The 24471-nt window shown below is 39.6% G+C and overlaps 1 non-coding gene across 1 annotated transcript; it reads right to left on the bottom strand.

Moving 5' to 3' along the window:
• Positions 1-265: 265 nt before the first annotated feature.
• LOC141645073 (small nucleolar RNA R71) lies at positions 266-373 on the bottom strand. The gene has a single exon (XR_012544666.1). It is a non-coding gene; the product is annotated as a small nucleolar RNA R71 (small nucleolar RNA).
• Between the last annotated feature and the right edge of the window lie 24098 nt (positions 374-24471).

The raw sequence follows: 24471 nt of genomic DNA, 5'->3' as shown, positions 1-24471 counted from the left end.
ACAATTTGTTGAGAGAAGTCAATTTGGAGGGATGCCTAGTGAGGATCCTCATTTACATATGAAGACTTTTTGTGACTATTTTGTTGCAATTTCTCAAACCGGAGATACTCAAGACCAAATCCGATGTGTATTATTTCCTTTTTCCTTGATCGGTACCGCAAAGCAATGGTTAAAGAGCCTAGACAAGGCTACCCTTAGTATCGATTCATGAAAGAAGTTAGCACTTGCTTTCTACAAGAAATTCTGTCCTCCGGAGAAGACCAACATGTTGAGAGCCCAAATCATCGGGTTCAAGCAAAAGGGATGAGGAATCATTATATGAAGCATGGGAGAGTTTTAAGGACACTTGTCGTTCTTGTCCACACCATGGACTTAGTGAGTGGTTCCCTGTTCAACAGTTTTGGAACGGCTTATACGAAGACTCACGCAATATCCTTAATATGGGATCCAATAGGAGGTTTACCGAAGTTGATGACAACCAAACATGGGCCAAAATCGAGGAGATGGCGGTTCATAATTCCCAATATAGTAGGCCTCGAAAGGCCACTAGAGGAGGAAAGCATGAGGTACATTCCATCACACACTAGTAGAAAAAGTCTTATTAACATCGCCACATTAACATCAGTTCTAGTTAAACCGATGTAAATGGTAATAAATAACATCGGTTCATACAAAAACTGATGTTAATTATGTGCCAGTTTCTTAGTTACATGTGTACACAATTGAGTGCTCAACTAAGTGCTCATATCGACACCATCAACTTAAAGTTTAAGAAGGCCATGGCTAAGCTTGATGAAGCTTCCAAATCACCCAAACAACATGTTAATGCTATGATGGCATCAACCTCAATTCCAAATAGAGTATGTGAAAGTTGTGGAACCTTGGGACACGATCAAAACGAATGTAGGGGAACAAATGAATAAGTGAATGCTTTCCAAACATACAAGAATGGCACTCCTTATTCCAACTACTATAATGAGAACACCAAATTCCATCCAAATCTCTCATACAAAAGCATAAATGTCTAAAACCCTCAACCCACCTCCGATGAGAAATCCTACTCAAAGACCATACTACAATCAACCCAATGACCAAGCATTTGATGTTCAAAAAGCGGTCCTCCAAATACAAAAGAGCCAACTAGATTTCTTTGCACAAATGCAAAAAGAGAGCCAAGCTAAAGAAACCACCATCAACAACATACTTGCCCACACCAAAATGTTAGAGACTCAAATGACTCAACTAGCATCTTCTAGGTCCCAAAGACAACTAAGACAATTACCTCGTCAAGGTAATCCTCCCACAAGACATGAGACCATCAATGCCATCCACTTAAGGAGCGGTACTAGATATGAGGGACCAATGATGCAAATTAAAGAAGGAATTGTTGAGAAAAATGACAAGAAAAGTGATATGATTGAGCCACTAAGGAGAAATCCTAAGGTATTAGAGACAACAACCAATGACTCATCAAAGAAGAAAAATGAAGAGAAGGCTAAGGAAATTGAGAAAGAGCCTATTGTGATTAGACTTCCATTCCCAATTCGCCAAGCTAAGCCTAAGCTTGATGAGCAACTTGGAAAGTTCATGGAAATTATGAAGAACTTAGAAGTCTCAATCCCATTCACGGAATTGATCAATCATGTTCCGGCTTATGCAAAGTAAATGAAGGATATTCTTACCAAGAAGAAACCCATCCGAAAGTTGGAGACTATTGCCTTTACCAAAGTGAGTAGTGATATTCTTCAAGGAATTCCCCTCCAAAGCTCACAGATCTGGGAAGTTTTTCTATCCCATGTACCATTGGCGACACTACAATCAACAAGGCATTGTGTGATCTTGGAGCAAGTGTAAGTGTCATGCCATAATCGGTATGTGAGAGGCTTGGAGTGGGAGAGCTCAAATTCACCAACATTACTCTTCAAATGGCGGATCGATCAACAAAGATACCTCCAGGGGTATGGGAGGATGTGCCTGTGAGAATTGGCAAATTTATAATCCCAGTAGACTCTGTCATTGTAGACATGGAGGAGGATTCTAACATTCCTATCATCTTAGGAAGACCTTTCTTGTATACCGCCAGAGCGGTAATCGATGTGAAACATAGAGTGCTCACACTTAAGGTAGGGGATGAGACAATTACTATCAATCTTGACAAAACCATGAGAGCTCCCCGATTACATGAGCCATGTTTCATGGTCGATCACTATAGCCGAGAAAGTGATAGGAAGAAATTAGAATCTCTATGCAAAGATTAAGCCAAGGGTAAAGAAATATCACCTATATGGAAGAAGAAAGTAGATGACATTCAAGTAGCTCTATTCGGAGGGCATGGAATTTTCAACAACAATAATGAGAGCTCGAATAGATCACCCATCATGACAATTAATGAAAGGTCTCATTGGCCATGATAACAAAGAAGGAGAGTTGCTCTTGTCAACTCATGATCCACTCTACATAGGGGAGAAAGCGAATGAAGTTTATGGTCTATGAGACGATGAATTTGAAGGATTGGTTAATCTTTACATTGGGAATGCTATGACTCTAAACCAAGGCTTGATGGATCCTTGTCAACACTTTGACTCGGACTACCACAATGAAAACAACAATGTGCATGGGTCTATGCAAGAACTTTACCATGAGAATGAACAAGCCTTTGACTACTTCTACAAGGTGTTGAGCAACATCAACAACACCTTGGCTTTGCCCCCTTGATACCTCTCATAAGAAGGAGAGTTTGGTGGAGTCCTCCCTAAACCACCATTTGTAAATATTCGAACCCCTTAACTAGCATTTCATATCCTTTAGTGCATTTTTGTCATTTATGCATTGCATTTTCATGCTTTGTTATAATATTTTTGACATGAGAGCAAGTGAGGGAGGGATTTTAATGTGTTTTAATGTGTAGTATTTGATCAAGTATGGGGATGGCACATGCCTAGGCTAACCTAGCCTTTGTAGTGCAACCCACAACAATTAACAAGGAAAGGAAGAAAGAATGACGCGGGAAGAGGTTCCCCACGAGCAGACCTAAGCTCGTTGGAGCTGAGGAGCAAGACGTGCAAGATTACTGCATTGAGTTGAAATCTGCCCGAGCCAGCGTTGAGACGAGCGTCTCCAGACTCAAGACGCCCGTCCTGGCTTTGTGTCGTGGGAGCTGGAAGGGTTCAAGTTTTGATAAAATTTCTGTAAGAAAATCTGCCCGAGCTGACTTCAGGACGCGGGTCCTCCAACCTGAGGACGCCCGTCCTATTGATGTGGAGTGTCGTTGAGGCTCTCAATCAAACACATTTATAATACTCAACAAACAACTAGTTAGCGGTAAGTCGAGGTCGATCCATGGGACGGTGTGCTTTGGGTTCTAAGTCTATCTATCTCAATTTATGCTAGTGTCACGATTTGTTTGGGTTTGTAGTTGTGTCTAAACTAATGCAAGCAATATAGTAAAACAAGCAATAAAAGAAGGATGTAAACAAATGATTAAAAGTGCTAGGATATCATGGGGTCATGGGGGATTCATGGTGTTAATCATACAAACATGTTTACAAGGTTGCAAGCAATTAATGTTGTGGAGGAACCGAGTTGGTTTATGTCTTACGGTTCTTAGGAAGGGTTGGGTCCCGGAGCCGAATCGATTAGATTGTACAACACCTACAAGTCGACTTACTTTCCTCCTAATCAACTTCTATGCATGGTCTAACAAGACTCGAGTTGGTTTATATCTTACAAGTCAAGTTGAGTAGATAAGAGATGGTTGTAAATGCAAGGATTCATAGGCTTAGCATTTCATCAAACACAACATGTGCATAAAGTTGACATCACAACAAGCAAGCAATTTAATCATGTGAACATATTAGATTAAGCATGAATCAATCCCATGTTTGTTTCCCCCAACTACCCACTAATCCTAGCTAAGTAACTACTCACTCATCATCATGGGAAACATGTCATTAATGGTGTCAATCATCACAACAAGTATAAGCATGATAATAGAATGAAGAAATGAACAATAAAGATTAAAGAGTAAAGGAATTATACCAACTTAAGATGATCCAAATAATAAAGCAAGAATAATAGAAGAAACTTGATTGATTGATGGAAGGTTGTCAATCTCCCAATAATAACCCAATAATCTTCAATTACCCAATAATAAACTTGAATAATAAACTTGAACAATAATTAAGGAGAGATTAATGTGTAATTTGTGGAAAGATTAAAGAGTAATCTATTCTAATCTACTCCTAATCTAATCTAAAGAAGGATTTTCTACTCTAAAAACAACATAAAAGGGTCCCCTTTGATTATTTACAAATGGGGTATTTATAGTGGAAATTAGGGAGGATGCATTAGGGTTAACTAAGGGCTAAACTAGTAATTACACTTTTGAGATTTGAGCAGGGAGACTCCGGGATTGTCCGAGAGAAGGGCTTCTCTTATCGTTGCTAGAAGAATGAAAACGTGCTGTGCTACAATCCGTGCGGATGGGAGTCGGGACGGCCGGATTCTGGTAAGGGAATCCGAGCGGATTCAGGGGAATCCGGACGGATTCTAGTGGGGCAATCCGAGCGGATTAGAGAGCAGGACGCTCGGATTGTGGTGATGGGACGGGCGGATTTCAGACAATCCGCTCGGATTGTTCTTCAGCAGTGGTTCTTCTTCGTTTCTTCCCTTTTTGCTCATTTCCATTTAATTCTTTCGAGATTGGTCTTTAGTCCTTGCTTCCTCTTCATACTAGTCCATCTATTATCGTCAAGTAGCTTCCAAATATGCATGAAAAGACGGGAATTTCCGCCTTATTATCTCCTTTTCTACAAAACATATGAAATGCGATAGAAAAGCAAATAGGAAGGTTTTGACGGATAAAATGGCCATAAAATGTTATAATAGTATGCAAAATAGGCTCAATTAGGGGACTAAATGTGCGCAAAAAATGGTCACATCAAATATCCCCAAACCGAACCTTTACTCGTCCCGAGTAAAGAGGTGACTAAAACTAGACCTTTATTTAAAACTAACCTAATAACATAACCGATATGAGACAATTAGCGGGTCTCACTCCGCCCCTTCAACTCACAACAAGCATTTTTGATCGTAGCCATTTGGTGTTCACAATTAAGCATATGTGGTCGTTGGTCAATGGTCGATACAAAACACAATTTATACTTTACAAACAACTCTACAATTAGTAAAGAGGCAAGTAAAGGTCGGATCCCAAGGGACGGGTATTGAGATGAAGATTCTATTGTAACTAGTGGTGTCTAGGGGTGTCACAAATTGGGTTGATGTAGAAGGTTACTAAACTAAGATAGCAATGAAAATAAACTAACAAGGTAAATAAAATAAGGGTGTAAACAATTGATTAAAAGCACTAGGGTGTCATGGGTTCATAGGGGAATCATGGGATATGATCATACAAACATGTTCTCAAATTATAAGCAAGCAATTATTATTGTGATGGATTGAGTTGGGTTATATCTTACAATCCTAGGAAAGTTTGGGTCCCGGAGCCGAATCTCTTGGATTGTACAACACCTACAAGTCGACTTAATCTTCCCTACTTAACACATGCATGGTCAAACAAGACTCGAGTTGGGTTATGTCTTACAAGTCAAGTTGAAAGGATAGAAGATGATAGTAAATGCAAGGATTCATAGGCTTAGCATTTCATCAAATATAACATGTGCATGTATTAAGATCAAAACAAGCAAGCAAATAAGGTATGAAAGCATATTAATTTAAGCATGAATCATTCCCCATGTTGGTTTCCCCTAATCACCCATTAAACCCTAGCTAAGAGACTACTCACTCATCATCATATTGAACATGCTAGAAAGGTTGTCAATCATACTAACATAATGAAACATGATGAATAAATGAAAGTAATTAGCAATAATTAAAAAGGGATTAAGAGATTATACCTACTAATGATTCCAATAATAAAGCAAGAATAATAGAAGTACTTGAATCCTAGATTGAGAGGTTGTCAATCTCCCAATAATAACCCAAATAATCTTCAATTACCCAAAATAAAGTAAGAACAAGAGAGAGATTAAAGAACTAAAACTTGGATTAAAACTTGATTAATATTTGATTACAATATTGAAGAGAGATTTGATTGATATTAACTACACTAATTATTGATAAGAAGAACATGCTCCTCTAATTAGACTAATGGGGTATTTATAGTGAAAATTAGGGAGGATGCATTAGGGTTAACTAAGGGCTAAACTAGTAATTACACTTTTTAAGTTGAGCAAGGAGCCTCAGGGATTATCCGAGAGAAGGGCTTCTCTTATCGATGCTTGAGGAATGAAAACGTCTTTGTCTTTGCGATCCGTGCGGATGGGAGTCGGGACGGCCGGATCTGGACTGAGGGATCCGAGCGGATTCTTGGGCAAGACGCTCGGACTGGCGAGGGGGAATCCGAGCGGATTCCTTTGCGGGACGCTCGGATTTGGCGAGGACGGACGGATTCTCTACAATCCGTTCGGATTGTAGTTCAGCAACTTTCCTTCTTCTTTTTCTTCCCTTTTCTTCATGAATTCCTTGGGGATTTCCTTGGGGACTCAATGATCCTTTTCTCAACAATGCTCTTCTACTATGCTATGTACAAAGGCCTTCTAGTCTTGTCTCTCCTTGATGCTTGGTCATTGAATATGATCAATTTAGCCTTGTTTTGCCATGAAAATGCAAGATTCTTACTCCTTTCCTACCAAGGGATCAAAATCTCAAAGAATATGCAAAACAAAGAACTAAAGATAAGAAATGACCCAAATAGGCACTAAAAAGCATAGAAACAATGGTAATTCGGGGGCTAAATATGCGCCAATTATGGTCACATCAAATATCCCCAAACCGAACCTTTGCTCGTCCCGAGTAAAGAGGTGACAAAGACTAGGACCAATACTAACCTAACCTAATAATAATAGCCGATATGAGACAATTAGCGGGTCTCACTCCACCCCTTCAACTCACAACAAGACAACCATGAGGTAGGATGCCTTCTTGCAAGGCAAGGTGGGTCTTGCCAAAATGGCGACACATCCAAACATTAAGCACACAAAAACACATAATGGATGCATCTACAAAAAGAATAGCCACTTTCCTCATCTAAGTGGCGGAAATTATCTACAAGGGAAGAAATTCAAGGGTACACAATCCTTCATAGATGCAATTTGTTCAAATTACTAAGCCTAGAAGGATACCGATAAATTACCTCCAAAAGGTGTCAAGCTAGGGTACCTTTGTCCTCAATCGTTAAATGCTTTTGTCAAGAGTAGACTCCCTATGGTGTTAGAAACACTGGAGGATCGCGGAATTCCCCCTCTTGCCTAGACAAGAAGAAGGGTCGTCCCCTCTCTACCATGCACAAAAATGGATATGATGGATAAAGGGATCGATAGATATTTGAGTTTCACTTTGGGAGTTTGCTTTCATTTTTGTTTTCCCCCCAAATTTCTTTGGCATTTGACTTTTTGAGAACACTTTCTTTGCCATTCTTTTTGATTTTTGGCATTTCAATACTTGACAACTTTTTGCATTTATTTTGAACATTTTCAAAGTCACCCCAATTAGTAACGAGGGTGCCTTGTATTTGAAGTTTTAGGAGTTCTATTTTTGCTCCTCTTTTCATTTGATGCATTTTTGCAAACTTTCTTTTTTCTTTTCATTTCATTGAACTCAAATTGATTTCTTTTTGTGCCCATTCCCTTTGATGACAAAAATATGGTAGAACATGGATGAATGATGGAAGTATGCATGGTTTCAAGGGTCACCTTGGAATAAACGGTAGCCAAGGAGTTATCACACCACAAGGTACTCTTGACTCGGCCTTAAACCATGGGTCAAAGGATACTAGCATGACACATCCTAGGGTGTTTTACAAGTATTCTAACAAGCAAAGTCTTAAGAATAAAAAGCATCTACTAAGGCCTATATACATTTGTCAAGCTTCCCAAGTAGACGGTATCGCAAAATTTTTCTAACATGCAACTACATGCCATGATGCAACTAACATTTATACATCCTAATGCATATGATTCTACCAACTAATATGCCAAATAAACTAGATGCAATCCTAAGTTCACATTGTTTTTACCGCATCAATCAAAATAAAGCCACATAGTCATTAACATAAAGAGGAAAAAGGAGATTGGAAAGATCATACCATGCGGTCTTCAATATCCTCATGTCTCGGATGTGGCGTAGTCAATCAATGTGAACAAGGATAAAACAAACACAATATATACAAGACAATATATACAAAGGAAATGAACTTGTTTTTGGTTTTTCAATTTTTAAATTTTTATGATTTTTGAAATTTTTCAATTTTTATGGTTTTTGAATAAAAGTTAAGTGTTAGAATTCCCATCCCCACACTAATATGGGCATTGTCCTCAATGGCCAAAATGATGGAAATTATGCAAAGATGATGCATGATTTCTATACTAAATGCAATTCTACACTAAGCTATACTACATGATGCATGGTTTTTGTTATGACGGAGAGGATAATTTAAATTACCTCCCGTTGCGTATGCATTAACTTCCCCAAACCAAGTAAGACACTATTGCTAATGTCAAAGCATGGGGGAGTTCATGCACACACTATGCTATGCATGAAACTAGATTGTCATTTTGGATTTTACAAAAGTGGGAACAATAAAGAAAGAACACCTCAATGGAACCGAGGTGTGAGTCCTTTGGTGTTGCTAGGACTAAACCAACAATTAGTCAAAGTTAAATAAAATACAAACAAACAAGATGCAAAGTTCTTTTCATGAAAAATAAAGATAAAGAGGAGAGTTGAGAAAACTTCACTTGAACTAAGGTGGGTGCCTCTTGCCCGCTCCACCTAGTGATGAAGTAATCTCCTAGAAATCGGCATCATCTCCTTCAATATCGGTATCCCAAATATCCCTAGAAGCATCACTTAAACTTGGATCCATGAATTCATCTTCTTCACTCTCAAGCTTCACCGTATCACCTCCACAAGAGTCGCCGCTCTTCTCCCCTTTGCGACCGTTTGCCCCTTCATTGGCCTTGTCCGAGTTAGGAAAGAGCAACTCCATTTGAGCCCATGAAGGAAAAGCTCCTTCTTCAGTTATCCGTCCCTTTTGAACCATGTCGTGGTATTGAGGGTAAAGAGCATAATAGTTGTCCACCTTGGTTTCATATTGACGGTAGTGCAAGTCTTGCAAGATTCCCGTGAAAAAGTCGTCACGGGGGAGGATGAAGGGATTCGGATGGTTGTAAGGTTGGTAGGGAAAGGGGTAGGGAGGCACCTTTATCTTTTCACCTTGAGTTTGTTGTTCTTGTTGTTGTGGTGGAGGAGCTTGTGGGGGTGGAGCTTGCCTTTCTTGACTTTGAATGAGGTAAGAGGGTATTGGGGACAAGCTTCCTCTCCTTGGGGAGACTCGAGGTAGGTCGGCCATCGGAAGGTAGATAGGATCACTTCCTTTCGTCAACCATTTGATCCTTTTATCAACCCCCTCAAGGGTTATCCAATGGTGTTGGACAACAAGGAGGTCTTCATTAATTCTCATTCCTCCCGAGAGTGAAGTGTACTCATTGTTCTCATTGAACCTAGGATTAAAGTGCTTTGCAAGTCTTGTTATGAGTCCACCATTCACTATATGCTTCTTCCCATCATCATCACCATTTCGGAATTTCGCCCACTTTTCTAGCAAGACTAGAGGTGCATTGAGATGATACCCATCTCTTCCTTGAATGTTTAGATAGGATTCCATGAACATGAGGTCCATTTGATTCACAATAGCCGGGTCTCGGCGGGCGAAGAGGGTACCCGAAAGAAATCGGTATGTGAGCCTCAAGATTGGGTTTTGGATGTGAAAAGCAAGACACTCTTTGGTAAGAATGAAGTCCCGACCCGTCATGGCCCTCCACAAAGGTGCGACACTATACTTCTTGGGTCTTGATGTTCGGGTAGGCGAGACATCAAGACCGAACACACTCGCAAATTCCACAAGGGTCATTGTTCTAGAGACATTCTCCAACCTAAACTCTATGCTAATCACTTTGTTTGAAGTTGTAATCTTTAAGCAACTCAAGAATTCGAGCACAAGAGACCGATAGGTTGGTTCAAACATGCGAAAGAGTGTTGAAAGACCAAAAACCTCAAATAAAGCCTCCACTTGGTGGAAAATTCCAAGCTTTCTTAAGGTATCATGACAAAGAAATTTAATGGGAAGAATATTCTTACTTAAGCGTCGATGGAAGACCAATCGCTGCACATCATCAAGGAATTCCACATTCGAGAAATCGTCGAGCCTTGTGAGGTCTACAATTTCTACATGCTCTCTTCTAATGGTGTTTAGATGTGAGGTAGAGGAACTTCCCACCATCCTAGGTCTTCTTGCACTTCTAAAGGAAGATCTTCTAGGTGCCATCCTTGAGTTCTTTTTGATTTGTGAAAGAGTAAGGTTGCTACTTGTTGATTGAGTGTTGAAAACCCTAGAAAATTTGGGGGTTTTTGATTTTGTGGGTGAAGAGAGTGATTTGGATATGTATGGGAGTTACAAGGGGGTGAGTTTTATAGGGTGAGTGGAAGGAGTAGTGATGTGTCATTATATGGGTGGTGGGGTGTAATTTAATTGAGAAAAGTCGGGTCGAGAAACGGGCAGGGAGACGAGCGGATTCGAAGGCGAGACGCTCGGATTCTCCTCTCACGGGACGGGCGGATTACGGGCAAGACGCCCGGATTCTCGCCACAGTATAATCCCAGAATTTTTCTCGCCTCAAGACGGGCGTCCCGAGCATAAGACGCTCGGATTCATCGAGAAGTCGGGGACGGGCGTCTTCTTGAGAAGACGGGCGGATTCTTCGACAGAGATTTTTCTTTGAAATGCTCAGGGGAAAAGACGAGCGTCTTTCCACTAATCCGGCCGGATTCTCTCAGACGGGCGTCTTCTTCCTTAGGACGCTCGGATTCTTCTTGATCCGAAACCTTCAATTTCTCAACACATTTGGACGCGCGGTTTTCCTTTGGACGTCCGTATTCTCGCCAGGACGTCCGGATTTCCAGAGAGACGCACGGATTCTTGCTGCGAGTGTTTGACTTTTTCTCCTTTCTTTCAATGCATCCCCACACTTAGGAATTTTCTCCTTCCTTCATTCAAAAACTCATTAGTAACCCTCCCTCACTTGCGCTCATGAACAGAATTTATGCTTATTAAACAAATGCAATTAAATAATAAATAATAGTTAGAGGGTTAGTATATTTACAAATGGTGGTTTAGGGAGGACTCCACCAAACTCTCATTCTTGATGAGATGTCAAGGAGAAGGAGGACCGAGGTAGGTAGCCTCGACCTCTCCAACAAATGCTCCTTCATAGTATGGCTTCAATCTTTGACCATTTACCTTGAACTTGCTTCCATCTTCCGCCTTGAGTTCGAAATCTCCATACTTCCCAACTTCGGTTATCACATAGGGACCCATCCATCTAGAGTTCAATTTTCCCGGAAAGAGTCGGTAGCGGGAATTGAATAGAAGGACTTTGTCTCCCTTGTGCAAGGCCTTTTGTCGAATCCTCTTATCATGAAGCATTTTTGTTCTTTCTTTGTAAATCTTTGCATTCTCATAAGATTGTAGTCGGAATTCCTCCAACTCTTGGATTTGGATCATCCTCTTTTGACCGCTCAATTTGAGATCAAGATTGAGTGCTCGGATTGCCCAATAAGCTTTGTATTCCAATTCGATTGGTAAATGACATGCTTTTCCATATACAAGCTTGTAGGGGGAGGCACCTATGGGAGTCTTATAGGCCGTCCTATAAGCCCAAAGAGCATCATCAAGCTTTGTGCTCCAATCTTTCCGAGTCTTGTTCACAACTTTCTCAAGAATTTGCTTGATCTCTCTATTTGAAATTTCCACTTGACCGCTTGTTTGAGGATGATATCCCAAGCCGGTTCGATGTTGAACACCATATTTGGTCAAAAGGGATGCAAGCTTCTTTTCATGGAAATGTGTTCCTCCATCACTAATGATAGCTCTAGGAACTCCGAATCTTGGAAAAATTATCTTCTTGAAGAGCTTGGTGACCGTTTTTGCATCATCATTCGGGGTAGCAATTGCCTCTACCCACTTTAAAACGTAATCTACGGCCACAAGGATGTACTTATTCCCATTGGATGTCACAAAGGGTCCTTGGTAGTCGATTCCCCAAACATCGAAAATCTCTACCTCTAGGATGCCTCTTTGTGGCATTTCGTTCCTCCAAGATATATTGCCCGTTCTTTGACAAGCATCGCAATGAATGATGAATTCTCTTGTATCTTGAAACATTGTGGGCCAATAGAAACCCGATTGGAGGATTTTTGCAACGGTTCTTCTTGCTCCATGGTGGCCACCGTAGGGTGATGAATGACATCCTTCCAAGATTCCTTGGATTTCCCATTGAGGGATGCATCTTCGGTAGAGCCCATCACTACACTCCTTATAGAGGTTTGGGTCATCCCAAAAGTACCTCTTCACTTTAAATAGGAATCTCTTCCTTTGGTTGTGGTTCAAGTTAGGAGGGAGCACTTTTCCAACAATATAGTTAGCATAATCGGCAAACCATGGGGTGATGTGCCTTTCAAGTTGAGTTTGAATAGCCATCAAGATATCGTCGGGGAATGAGTCATTGATCGGGGTTTCTCCATTTTCATCATGAAACCGGATCCTTGACAAATGATCCGCCACTACATTCTCGGCTCCTTTCTTGTCTCTTATTTCCAAGTCAAATTCTTGAAGAAGCAAAATCCATCTCAACAACCTTGGTTTTGCCTCCTTCTTTATCAAGAGATGTCGAAGAGCACGGTGATCCGAAAATACAATCACCTTGGATCCAAGTAAGTAGGACCGAAATTTATCCAAAGCATATACAATGGCAAGAAGCTCCTTTTCGGTTGTATCATAATTCACATGAGAAGGGTCAAGGGTCTTGCTTATGTAATAGATGGCATGAAGAGCTCTCCCTACCCGTTGGCCAAGAACCGCTCCAACGGCGTAGTTGCTAGCATCGCACATAATCTCAAAAGGTAACTCCCAATTTGGGGGTTGGATGATTGGTGCCGAGATTAATGCTTCTTTGATTCTATTGAAAGCTTCAACACACTCGTCAGTAAATTGGAATTGGGCATCCTTAAGCAAAAGTTGAGTGAGGGGTTTTGCTATTTTAGAAAAATCTTTTATGAATCGACGATAAAAACCCGCGTGACCGAGAAAACTTCTCACCCCTCTAACATTCACGGGGGGTGGGAGTTTCTCTATCACCTTAACTTTAGCTTTATCGACCTCGATGCCTTTTTCCGAAATCAAATGACCCAAAACAATTCCTTCATTAACCATGAAATGACACTTTTCCCAATTTAAAACAAGACTAACATCTTCACATTTTTGCAATACAAGAGAAAGATTATGCAAGCATGAGTCAAAGTCCTTTCCATAAACACTAAAATCATCCATAAAAACTTCCATTATGGTCTCTAGATAATCGGAGAAGACACTCATCATGCATCTTTGGAAAGTAGCGGGGGCATTACATAATCCAAAAGGCATCCGTCTATATGCAAAAGTGCCATAAGGGCACGTGAAGGTGGTCTTATGTTGGTCATCCGGGTGTATAGGGATTTGGAAGAATCCCGAATACCCGTCAAGGTAACAAAAGAATTTGTTAGAGGCTAACCTCTCAAGCATTTGGTCAATGAATGGTAAGGGGAAGTGATCTTTCCTTTTTGCGGAGTTCAATTTACGGTAGTCAATGCACATACGCCAACCGGTGATCATTCTTGTGGGTATTAATTCATTCTTTTCATTTGTCACTACCGTAGTACCTCCTTTCTTAGGTACCACTTGGACGGGGCTAACCCACAAAGAATCCGATATGGGGTATATGATTCCCGCATCAAGTAATTTCATGACTTCTCCTTTGACAACTTCTTGCATGTGGGGGTTCAATCTTCTTTGGGGTTGAATGGTAGGTCTATGGTCGTCCTCTAGATGAATCTTATGCACGCAAAAGTTGGGACTAATCCCCTTAAGGTCATCTAGACTATAACCTATAGCCTTTTCATGTTGTTTCAACACATTAAGCAATTTACCCAATTGGTCATCATCAAGTCTATCATTAACAATCACGGGTTTGGTCTTTGATTCATCAAGGTAAGCATATTTCAAATTTGGAGGAAGGGGTTTTAAAGTAGGAGTTTGTACCTCACTTTCCTCCTTTGGAGTGTCATTGAGAATTTGCTCCATCTCCATTAGACATTCCATTCTCATAGCATACTCAACTTCACTTTCATTAACCTCATCATATTCAAATTCCATGATGGGTTCCTCTTGCTCTTGAGTTTGTAGAATATCCTCTAGGATAGATTGCTCATCCTCTATGGGTTGACATGCTTCTACTAGAATATTATGCACCAACTCGGATTGTGCATGGGTGAGTTCTTTGTTAGCTAGAGCGGCCTCAAAGAGATCCACCTCCAACTCCCAATACATGCTCTTAGCCTTACTTGCTTCTAAGGCCTCTAATGCTTGCATGGGATCCTTGAAGTAAGGGATACTCAAATGGTCCTCTACAAAACAATCTATGAAATCCATTCTCGCAAAATACCAAACAACTTGAAAACGATTAGAGCAAACCTCGAGGGGTTTTACTTCCCCAAGGTGAAAAAGACACAACTAAAAACAATAAAAGAAATCCTAAATCAATTAAACACCGTCCCCGGCAACGGCGCCATTTTTGATGTGGAGTGTCGTTAAGGCTCTCAATCAAACACATTTATAATACTCAACAAACAACTAGTTAGCGGTAAGTCGAGGTCGATCCATGGGACGGTGTGCTTTGGGTTCTAAGTCTATCTATCTCAATTTATGCTAGTGTCACGATTTGTTTGGGTTTGTAGTTGTGTCTAAACTAATGCAAGCAATATAGTAAAACAAGCAATAAAAGAAGGATGTAAACAAATGATTAAAAGTGCTAGGATATCATGGGGTCATGGGGGATTCATGGTGTTGATCATACAAACATGTTTACAAGGTTGCAAGCAATTAATGTTGTGGAGGAACCGAGTTGGTTTATGTCTTACGGTTCTTAGGAAGGGTTGGGTCCCGGAGCCGAATCGATTAGATTGTACAACACCTACAAGTCGACTAAATCTTCCCTACTTAACACATGCATGGTCTAACAAGACTCGAGTTGGGTTATGTCTTACAAGTCAAGTTGAAAGGATAGAAGATGATAGTAAATGCAAGGATTCATAGGCTTAGCATTTCATCAAATATAACATGTGCATGTATTAAGATCAAAACAAGCAAGCAAATAAGGTATGAAAGCATATTAATTTAAGCATGAATCATTCCCCATGTTGGTTTCCCCTAATCACCCATTAAACCCTAGCTAAGAGACTACTCACTCATCATCATATTGAACATGCTAGAAAGGTTGTCAATCATACTAACATAATGAAACATGATGAATAAATGAAAGTAATTAGCAATAATTAAAAAGGGATTAAGAGATTATACCTACTAATGATTCCAATAATAAAGCAAGAATAATAGAAGTACTTGAATCCTAGATTGAGAGGTTGTCAATCTCCCAATAATAACCCAAATAATCTTCAATTACCCAAAATAAAGTAAGAACAAGAGAGAGATTAAAGAACTAAAACTTGGATTAAAACTTGATTAATATTTGATTACAATATTGAAGAGAGATTTGATTGATATTAACTACACTAATTATTGATAAGAAGAACATGCTCCTCTAATTAGACTAATGGGGTATTTATAGTGAAAATTAGGGAGGATGCATTAGGGTTAACTAAGGGCTAAACTAGTAATTACACTTTTTAATTTGAGCAAGGAGCCTCCGGGATTATCCGAGAGAAGGGCTTCTCTTATCGATGCTTGAGGAATGAAAACGTCTTTGTCTTTGCGATCCGTGCGGATGGGAGTCGGGACGGCCGGATCTGTCTTTGAGGAATCCGAGCGGATTCTTGGGCAAGACGCTCGGACTGGCGAGGGGGAATCCGAGCGGATTCCTTTGCGGGACGCTCGGATTTGGCGAGGACGGACGGATTCTCTACAATCCGTTCGGATTGTAGTTCAGCAACTTTCCTTCTTCTTTTTCTTCCCTTTTCTTCATGAATTCCTTGGGGATTTCCTTGGGGACTCAAGGATCCTTTTCTCAACAATGCTCTTCTACTATGCTATGTACAAAGGCCTTCTAGTCTTGTCTCTCCTTGATGCTTGGTCATTGAATATGATCAATTTAGCCTTGTTTTGCCATGAAAATGCAAGATTCTTACTCCTTTCCTACCAAGGGATCAAAATCTCAAAGAATATGCAAAACAAAGAACTAAAGATAAGAAATGACCCAAATAGGCACTAAAAAGCATAGAAACAATGGTAATTCGGTGGCTAAATATGCGCCAATTATGGTCACATCACCTATACTCGGGCCGTGGGTCCTGAGAGCCTTCAAATTTTTGAGATATCACTAAAGAAAAATTCGCTCGTCCCAAAGGTTAATCGAGCGTCTCATTCCAGAATCTGCTCGAGCAGAACTCAAGACGCCCGTCCCAGACCTGCTTTGCCTCTCTCAAAATTCCCTGCAAGAAAATCCGCTCAAGCTAACCTCTGGCCGCCCGTCCCAGACCTGCTACATAGCATAACACGAGATTTTTCCCTTCTTCCCAATTCATTTACCTCTTTCAAACATAAACACAACCATTTTCCCTCACTTTAACCTTCAATCCCCTCATCCAAAAACATCAATTTCTCACCAAAATTCACCACAATCAAATCAAAACTTGCTCAAAAGACAATTAAATTACTCCTTCATCAACAAAAGACCATTTAATCATCAATTTCCTCACAAATGGAGTCATTTTTCTAGGGTTTGGGACAAATTACGAAAATCCCTAATTGATTGAGGAATTGATTGAAATTTGAAGAATCAAGGAGCATTCAAGAATCATCTTTGTTTGTTGATATCAAATTGATAAGGAGCATACAATGGCAATGACTAAAGGTGGAACTATGGCACCCAAAACCCCAAATTTGTCAAAAAGACAACAAACTCTTCTAGCATCAAAAACTTTGGTAGTAGCTCAACCAAGGTAGCGAGCCCAACAAATCCTCAATACCATTGAGGAAACTACCCCTTCTATTACGGTTCTGGAACAATTGCCAAACTATCCGGAGGTAACTTTATTATCCGACAAACATAGGCTTGCATTTCAATCCCTTACCAAAAAGAAAGTATTAGCTACCAAGTTTATTTGCCAAGATACTTTGCAAAAATTGGATGTACTTGAGCAATCTAGAGCATTCTTCGAGTCTATGGGGTTGAAAACCCTCTTTGATATGAATGAATTAACTTACCCCTATTTGACCATGGAGTTCATAAGCTCCTTAAGGGAGTACAAGGTATAGACTCGAACTTGTGTTGAGTTCCGACTTGAAAACCAGAGTAGAAGAATGCTTAAGCGTGAATTTGGTAAAGTGTTTGAACTTACGAAATATGATAATTTTGAAAAGAAGCCTTTGAAGGATGATGCCGGACCCCTATGGAAGGCTATAACCGGTCGTCAATTCAATTCTTTCCGGGAGTGCCATGCCTTGTATGTTCACCATCCGGGCTTAAGGTTTTGGCACAAGTTTGTGGCTAATACTCTAATTGCCTGAAAAGAGGCCAACCACTTCACCGAACTCGTCTTTTTCTATCTCGAGTCCTTCTTGAATGTTAATGGAAGTCCACCTGTAAGTACAACATTCTTCAATTATTGATTGAGCGGTGGTTAGATATTGATAATGGGAAATATGGAGCGGCCTTTATTGTAAATGGGGGCTTAGTGAAAAGGTTAGCTAAACACTTCAACCCGGAGTTCAACAAGGATAATACTTACAAACCGGTTAAGGGAAGCAACCTTCTTGACATGAGTAATTTGATCAACAAGTTTCATTGGGTTAAAAATGACAATCTTGATCATAAATTTGAATGGCTCACCAAGGATGCCAAGTCCATTGTCTTTCCAAGCAAGATTTGCCGTATCTCCACCCATCGAACCAACTACCTCATTCCCGTCTCCAAAGAAGCCGAATTGATAATCAAGCAACAAAGGAATCAGATTGCAAAGCCCTCCTCCTCTACCATTGTGACTCGACCCTATCCTTTTGCCTACCAAGAGTTTAAACCAAGTGGCTCTAATGTTGTGGTAGGCAATGATTACTTAACCCAATTGATGCAACACTTGCATAGAGAAGCTTATGATCGATGGGTGAATGCTTATTACACCCAATATCCACCACTACTACATCTTGCTAAGCAAGGACTTCTTGATTCTTCATGTCCTTTGCCTAGTTGGGCGGATAAGAAAGTGTTCTTCCCTAATTCTTCTCAAGATGCCGACAAGGATAGCCGGGTGGTTAATGGAGGGAAGATTGTTGTTGAGGAAGATGAGGAAGGTATTAGTTCTTGCCATGAAGAAGAGCAAAGTCCGAATTCCGATTATGATGAAGTTGGTGAATTCTCCGGTCCAATGGAGGTGGATAATGATGAAATTGATGATGATAATGCCGGTAATAAGGCCGATGATGATGATGTCGCGATGAGCGACAATTGAAGGTTTACAAAGCTTAATGGAGGACACCACAAGTGCAAGGTTGATTGCTTAACATCAACCTATTCATTGTGAGTCTCCTACCCCTCCTTTAGCTTTGTTTTTATCTCTTGTTTTTAATTTTCATCTTGATCATTTGTATAGTCATTTTGGGCTCATGGTAATTTTTGAGTTTGGAGTCCTAGCACCATTCAAAGGACCCCCACCTCGGTCCCATTGAGGTGTTTATCTTTTTGCTCCCATGACAAAGAATCCAAAATGACAAATTAGAATTCATGGATTACATTAATTCCTTGTTCATGAACTCCCCCTCTTTTTGCACTCATAAGGAATGCGAGTCAATTCAAATTGGCTCTCCAACTAATCGAAATCATGCATCATATAGGATAGATTAGATTGCATCACTTGTTATATATTTCATATAATTTGAATACTAGTTTAGAAATCATGTATTTTTATATAGATTGCATTGCATAACTTCCTATCGTATTGACCATGGAGGACAATGCCCATACTAGTGTGGGGATGGGAAATTCTAACCTAGCTTTCAAAAATCAAAAAATTGATAAAAATTGAAAAATTCTCAAATATCCAAAAACATGTTCATCGTTTGTAGTGTAGAATTCTATATATTGTACATATTTGTGTTTGTTTGTCACACTTATCACATTGGACCGACTACGCACATTCGAGGCATGAAGAAAATAGAAGACAGCATGGTATGATCTTTCCAAATCTCCTTCCTCCTTTTATATGTTAATGACAAAGTGGCTTTATTTTGGTTGATGCGGTACAAACAAATGTGTTGTTAAGAGCTTGGATTTTGTTTATATGGCATACTAGTTGATAGAAGCATTTGCATTAGGTTGTATATATGCTAGTTGCATCATGGCATGTAGTTACATTCTAGGAAAATTTTGTGAAAACATCTATTGGGGAAGCTTGATAAGTGTATATAAGGCCCTTGTAGATAATTTTTCTTCTTGAGACTTTGCTCATTAGAATATCTTCAAAACATTCTAGGATGTGTCACGCTAGTATCCTTTAACTAATGGACTAAGGCCTAGTCAAGAGTACCTTGTGGTGTGATAACTCCTTGTCTACCGTTTATTCCAAGGTGACCCTTGAAACCATGCAAACATCTTCCACTTCTATCTTATCTTTCACACAAAAATGGAATGGGCACAAAATTTTCAATTTGAGTACAAGCATCAAAATGAAAATAAAAAAGTTTACAAAATTGCATCAAAGAAAATAGGAGCACAAAAATGAAAACTCCTATGCTTCAATAAAATCACCCTCGTTACAAATTAGGGTGACTTTGAAAATGTTCAAATATGCAAAAATTGAAACTTTTGCCAAGTATAAAAATGTCGAACATCAAAGAAATGGCAAGGAATTGTTCTCAAAATGTCAAAATTCCACAACAATTTGGGAGGAATAACAAATGAAAAGCAAACTACCATTATGAAGCTCAAAATCATATTGATCCCTTTTATCCATTGATTCCACTTTTGTACATGGTGGAGAAGGGATGACCCTTCTTCTTGTCTAGGCAAGAAAAGGAATTCCACGAACCTACAATATTTCTTACTCCATAGGGAGTCTACTCTTGACAAAAGCATTTAGCGATTGTGGACAAAGGTACCCTAGCTTGACACAACTTGGAGGTGATTTTGTGGTATCCTCCTAGGCTTAGTAACTTAAAGAAACCATATCTATAATGGAGTATGTACCCTTAGATTGCTTCCCTTTTAGATAATATCCGCCACTTAGATGAGGAAAGTGGCTATTCCTTTTTGTAGATGCATCCATTACTTGTTTTGTGTGCTTAATGCTTGGATGTATCGCCATTTTGGCAAGCCCCACCTTGCCTTGCAAGAAGGCATCTTACCTCATGGATATCTTGTTGTGAGTTAAAGGGGCGGAGTGAGACCCGCTAATTGTCTCACATCGGCTATATTAGTATGCTAGTTTAAATAAAGGTCATAGTTTTAGTCACCTCTTTACTCGGGACGAGCAAATGTTCGGTTTGGGAATGTTTGTTGTGACTCATAGTTGTTCACATTTAGTCTCCGAAATAACCTCGTTCCCATGCTTTCTAGCGACTATTAGGGTCATTTCTTATCTTTAGTTCCCTATTTTTCATATTCTTTGAGGTTTTGTGTCCTTGGTAGGAGGGGATTGCTAGCGTTGCATTTATGGAGCAAAATGGAGCTAAATGGATCGCATCTAATGGCCAAGCATCGAAGAGGAGACCAATACTAAAGGCCTAAGCAAATAAATAAATTGAATTGGGCAATGACGAAGATCCCCACGACCCTAAGTCAATGTCCACAAATTGTTAGGCAGTCAAGAATGGAGGAGGAACTCTGTCCCAGGATCCGGGTGTCCCGAGCTAAGGACGAGCATCCAGGCCCAGGATCCGAGCGTCCCAAGGCTTAGCTCGAGCGGATTGTGAAACAGTCCCGAGCATTCTTTAGACCAGGACGATTGTGTCACTGAGGGACCTGCTACTCAGCTTGGGCGTGTTATAAATCGATATCTCTTTACTTAACATATTCGTATATGTTTCAAATTAATTTAGTCATAAATTTAAATGTTGATCTTATGCATGCAAACAATAATAAGAATAAGGAAGAAATCATCATCTTACATTGAAGATTTCGGATTATTTGGGCACAAGTGAGTTCTTCTACTCACTTGTTCTTGAGCTTCCTAAAATGGATGAACAAGGATTCAAGTATAGAATCCCTCCCAAGGAATAATACCCAAGGTAACCTCTAAATAAAATTAATATTATTGATACGAGAACAATATTAATTTGAATAAAATAGACCAAAATATTATTTTGTTCCCTTAATTTTTCGGCTAAGAGAAGGGAGAAAGAGGAAGAATTTTATCTCTCTAAAACTCTTATTTTAGATGGATGATTGAATGAATAATACACTAACATTTGATGTAGTGTATATGGTAAAAATTAGAGGAAAAACCCATGGTTTTCTCGTCATAAAACCGGGTAGGGGGAGGGGTTCTTAGGGCCAATGCATGAGCAAGGTGCTCTTCACAAGAGGCACTAGGTTTGCATGGCTAGGTTTAGGAAGAATGATTATGTTTACCACTTAGTTAATCAACATAATATTTTCCTAATACTCCCACTAATTCGGTCCATTTAGAGATAAAATGGATTCCATTTTATCTTTGTCAATTTGTCACATGAATGCGCATCCAATAATTTAAACCTAACATGTGGGAGCTTTCTAAGTCGATTGATTTAATCCAAGTATCAAGTATAAGATGTCGAGTTGGATTAATGGTTGATTTGCATGCAAGATGGAAATTAAACATCCATTTACCGTATTAGGTTTAGGGTGCATAACATGATCCAGTTGTCTTAGTAAGGCATTTTGCAAATATGGTTTTGGATAATCAAATAGTCATCTGATCCATCCATTATCCGAGTTAATCGGAGTCGGGATCGTCCTAGACTAATGCTGGAAGGGAACAGGCCCTGTACCAGACGGCTATATGAGGCGCGAGCCAGCCGGCGGTGTAAGGGGCCTCCCTCTTATTTTGAAAATGAGAAATGGAGAGCATGTTTAGGCGCAGGTTAACCCACGGTTTATGTGCCGTGTTCTAGCCATTTAGAAAATGTTATAAAACGTGTTGAAAATGGGTATTTGAATCCAATTTGATTCGAAGGGGTCGTTTAGACCGCATTTGTTGATTTGAGGAACTTGACTCGAATAGTCATCATTAGTTTGATGATATTCGGTGTCGGGTTCGACTTGACAAACTTGACATGAATAGTTTTGAAAATGATTATGGACTAATTGTTTTAAGTCCATTTGAATGTTATTAGTCGATACTCATCATCGTACCCGGGTTAAAATCTGGCATGGTATGTAGAATCAAGGATGACTTTGTGTTGGGGACGAATATGTTTGTTTGAAAACGTAAAGAAATGAAATAAAAGGCTTTAAAATACCTTCTAAATGTCATTAACCAAATATTATCACCGAAACACGGATTTAACCGTCATGGTATGAGGAACCAAGGGTGAAAAATGCTTTATGGTTAAAACATGTGAAATAAAATAACAATGGTTCGAAAATACTTGAAATGGTGAAAACCGATTACAAATATGAAGATGGATTAAAGGGAAATGACGAGAACAAACACGGTTGATCTCTGGTCTGAATACCCCATTTAGGCGCGAGCCATTTGGCGACCTAAGGGGCTTCTGCCTCAGACCGAAAATCAGTTTTGGCTCGTTTATTCCATGTTTTGGTTCATGTTATGCATGTTTTAGCATGTTATAGTCATGAAACGAAAGAAAACATAATAAAAGAGGATTTTTACACCCTCATACTTACATGTTTGGTTATGGCGAGTGATCGACGTAAGTGTAACAACTCGTTTGATCGGAAAAAACTCGGTTTAAAACCGTTTTGGTAAGTAAAAAGAGTGTTTTAAAAGTTTAGTGATGGTGTAGTGGTCGAAGTGGTCGGTCAAGTATTTTAATGCACGATGACGGTACCAAACAATGTGTAAGGCTCGTGTTTACGATCGGTAGGTCGTAAATACGCGTTGGGTTGTGACTTAAGAAGTCGAGTCGAGAATTTTAAGGGATAAAAGAGGGGGCGGACACTCACGTAAATCTCAAATGGGTGGCATTTGAGGGGTATTTATAGGAGAATAAGTGGTTGTGTGAGTTTTGAGCGACGTGGCCACCTGGGCTGCTCAAAGAGGCGCGAGCCACGTCGCGGTTCTTCGAGTTGTGTTGTCACTTTCACAACAAACGCAATCATGATTTGTTCTATCCTAGGTTTTGTAGTCACATGTTTGGTACTTGACCATTCATGAATCCGGGAAAACTTAAGGTAGAAGGTTTGAAATGTTTGTTTTTGGTGGTTGACTCGGTTTGACTCGTTGTTGGAGTCGTGATTTGAATTTTCGAGTCGGTTTTTGGTCCGGTGTCGGTTTTGAATCTAGTTAGTGTCATTGCGACCCCGTCGTCGTGCATTAAACATTCCAGGTATTTTTGAAATGTTTTGAGATGTTTTATTTTCGAAATCGTTTTAAGTTTTCCGACGTAAAGTTGTACACAAATTGTCGATCAAACGCCGCGATTCCAAAACATGTTATAGTCCGATAATCATTGGGTGTTTGTTGGAGTCTCAGCAGATACTGGGTATCTACAGTACCCTACCAATCCATATCTCATATGAATCGTTTTAGATTTAGTGGAAAATTAATTTAGACAAAATGATAAAATCCCCAAAAAGAATCAAGTAACTCAAAGTAACTTGATTGAAGTCCAAACCATATCGAATAGCGTTTGATTTCTTTATCCAACCACACAATATCCCATAATGCGTGCTAAGAGAGATTAATTTGTGATACTATATCACATTTCCTTTGGCTTATATCAAAGTCTTCACTTTGATAATCCCATCACGACTAAATCGTGATTCCTATAACTCTTTGAACTTCTTCAAAGATTTCTTTATTTACCTTATTAAGTGAACACATTAGTGTCAACTTAAATCGTTGGTAAAAGTAAATGATCAACCTATTCTTTATCAATGATTTACAACCTCGATCTCCTATTCAACCAAAAGGAACGAGACATCTTGCTTTGAATGCAAGATACGCATATACCATAAGATTAACAATCTAATGGTTTCAAGAGTACTCGATAACTCTTTGTGTTCATCATTCTAGAATTTAAGGTTTAATCTTGGGTTACCAATTTGAGTCTTGCATCATCTATATGATATATCATTCTAGTTTGGTTTAGAATATAATCACCTTTGATAATGGGCTAGCCATACA

The sequence above is a fragment of the Silene latifolia genome, chromosome 2, assembly GCF_048544455.1.
Source record: "Silene latifolia isolate original U9 population chromosome 2, ASM4854445v1, whole genome shotgun sequence".
NCBI lineage: Eukaryota > Viridiplantae > Streptophyta > Magnoliopsida > Caryophyllales > Caryophyllaceae > Silene > Silene latifolia.
The sequence above is the reverse complement of the archived record's forward strand: the minus strand, read 5'-3'. Positions and strand labels throughout refer to the sequence as shown.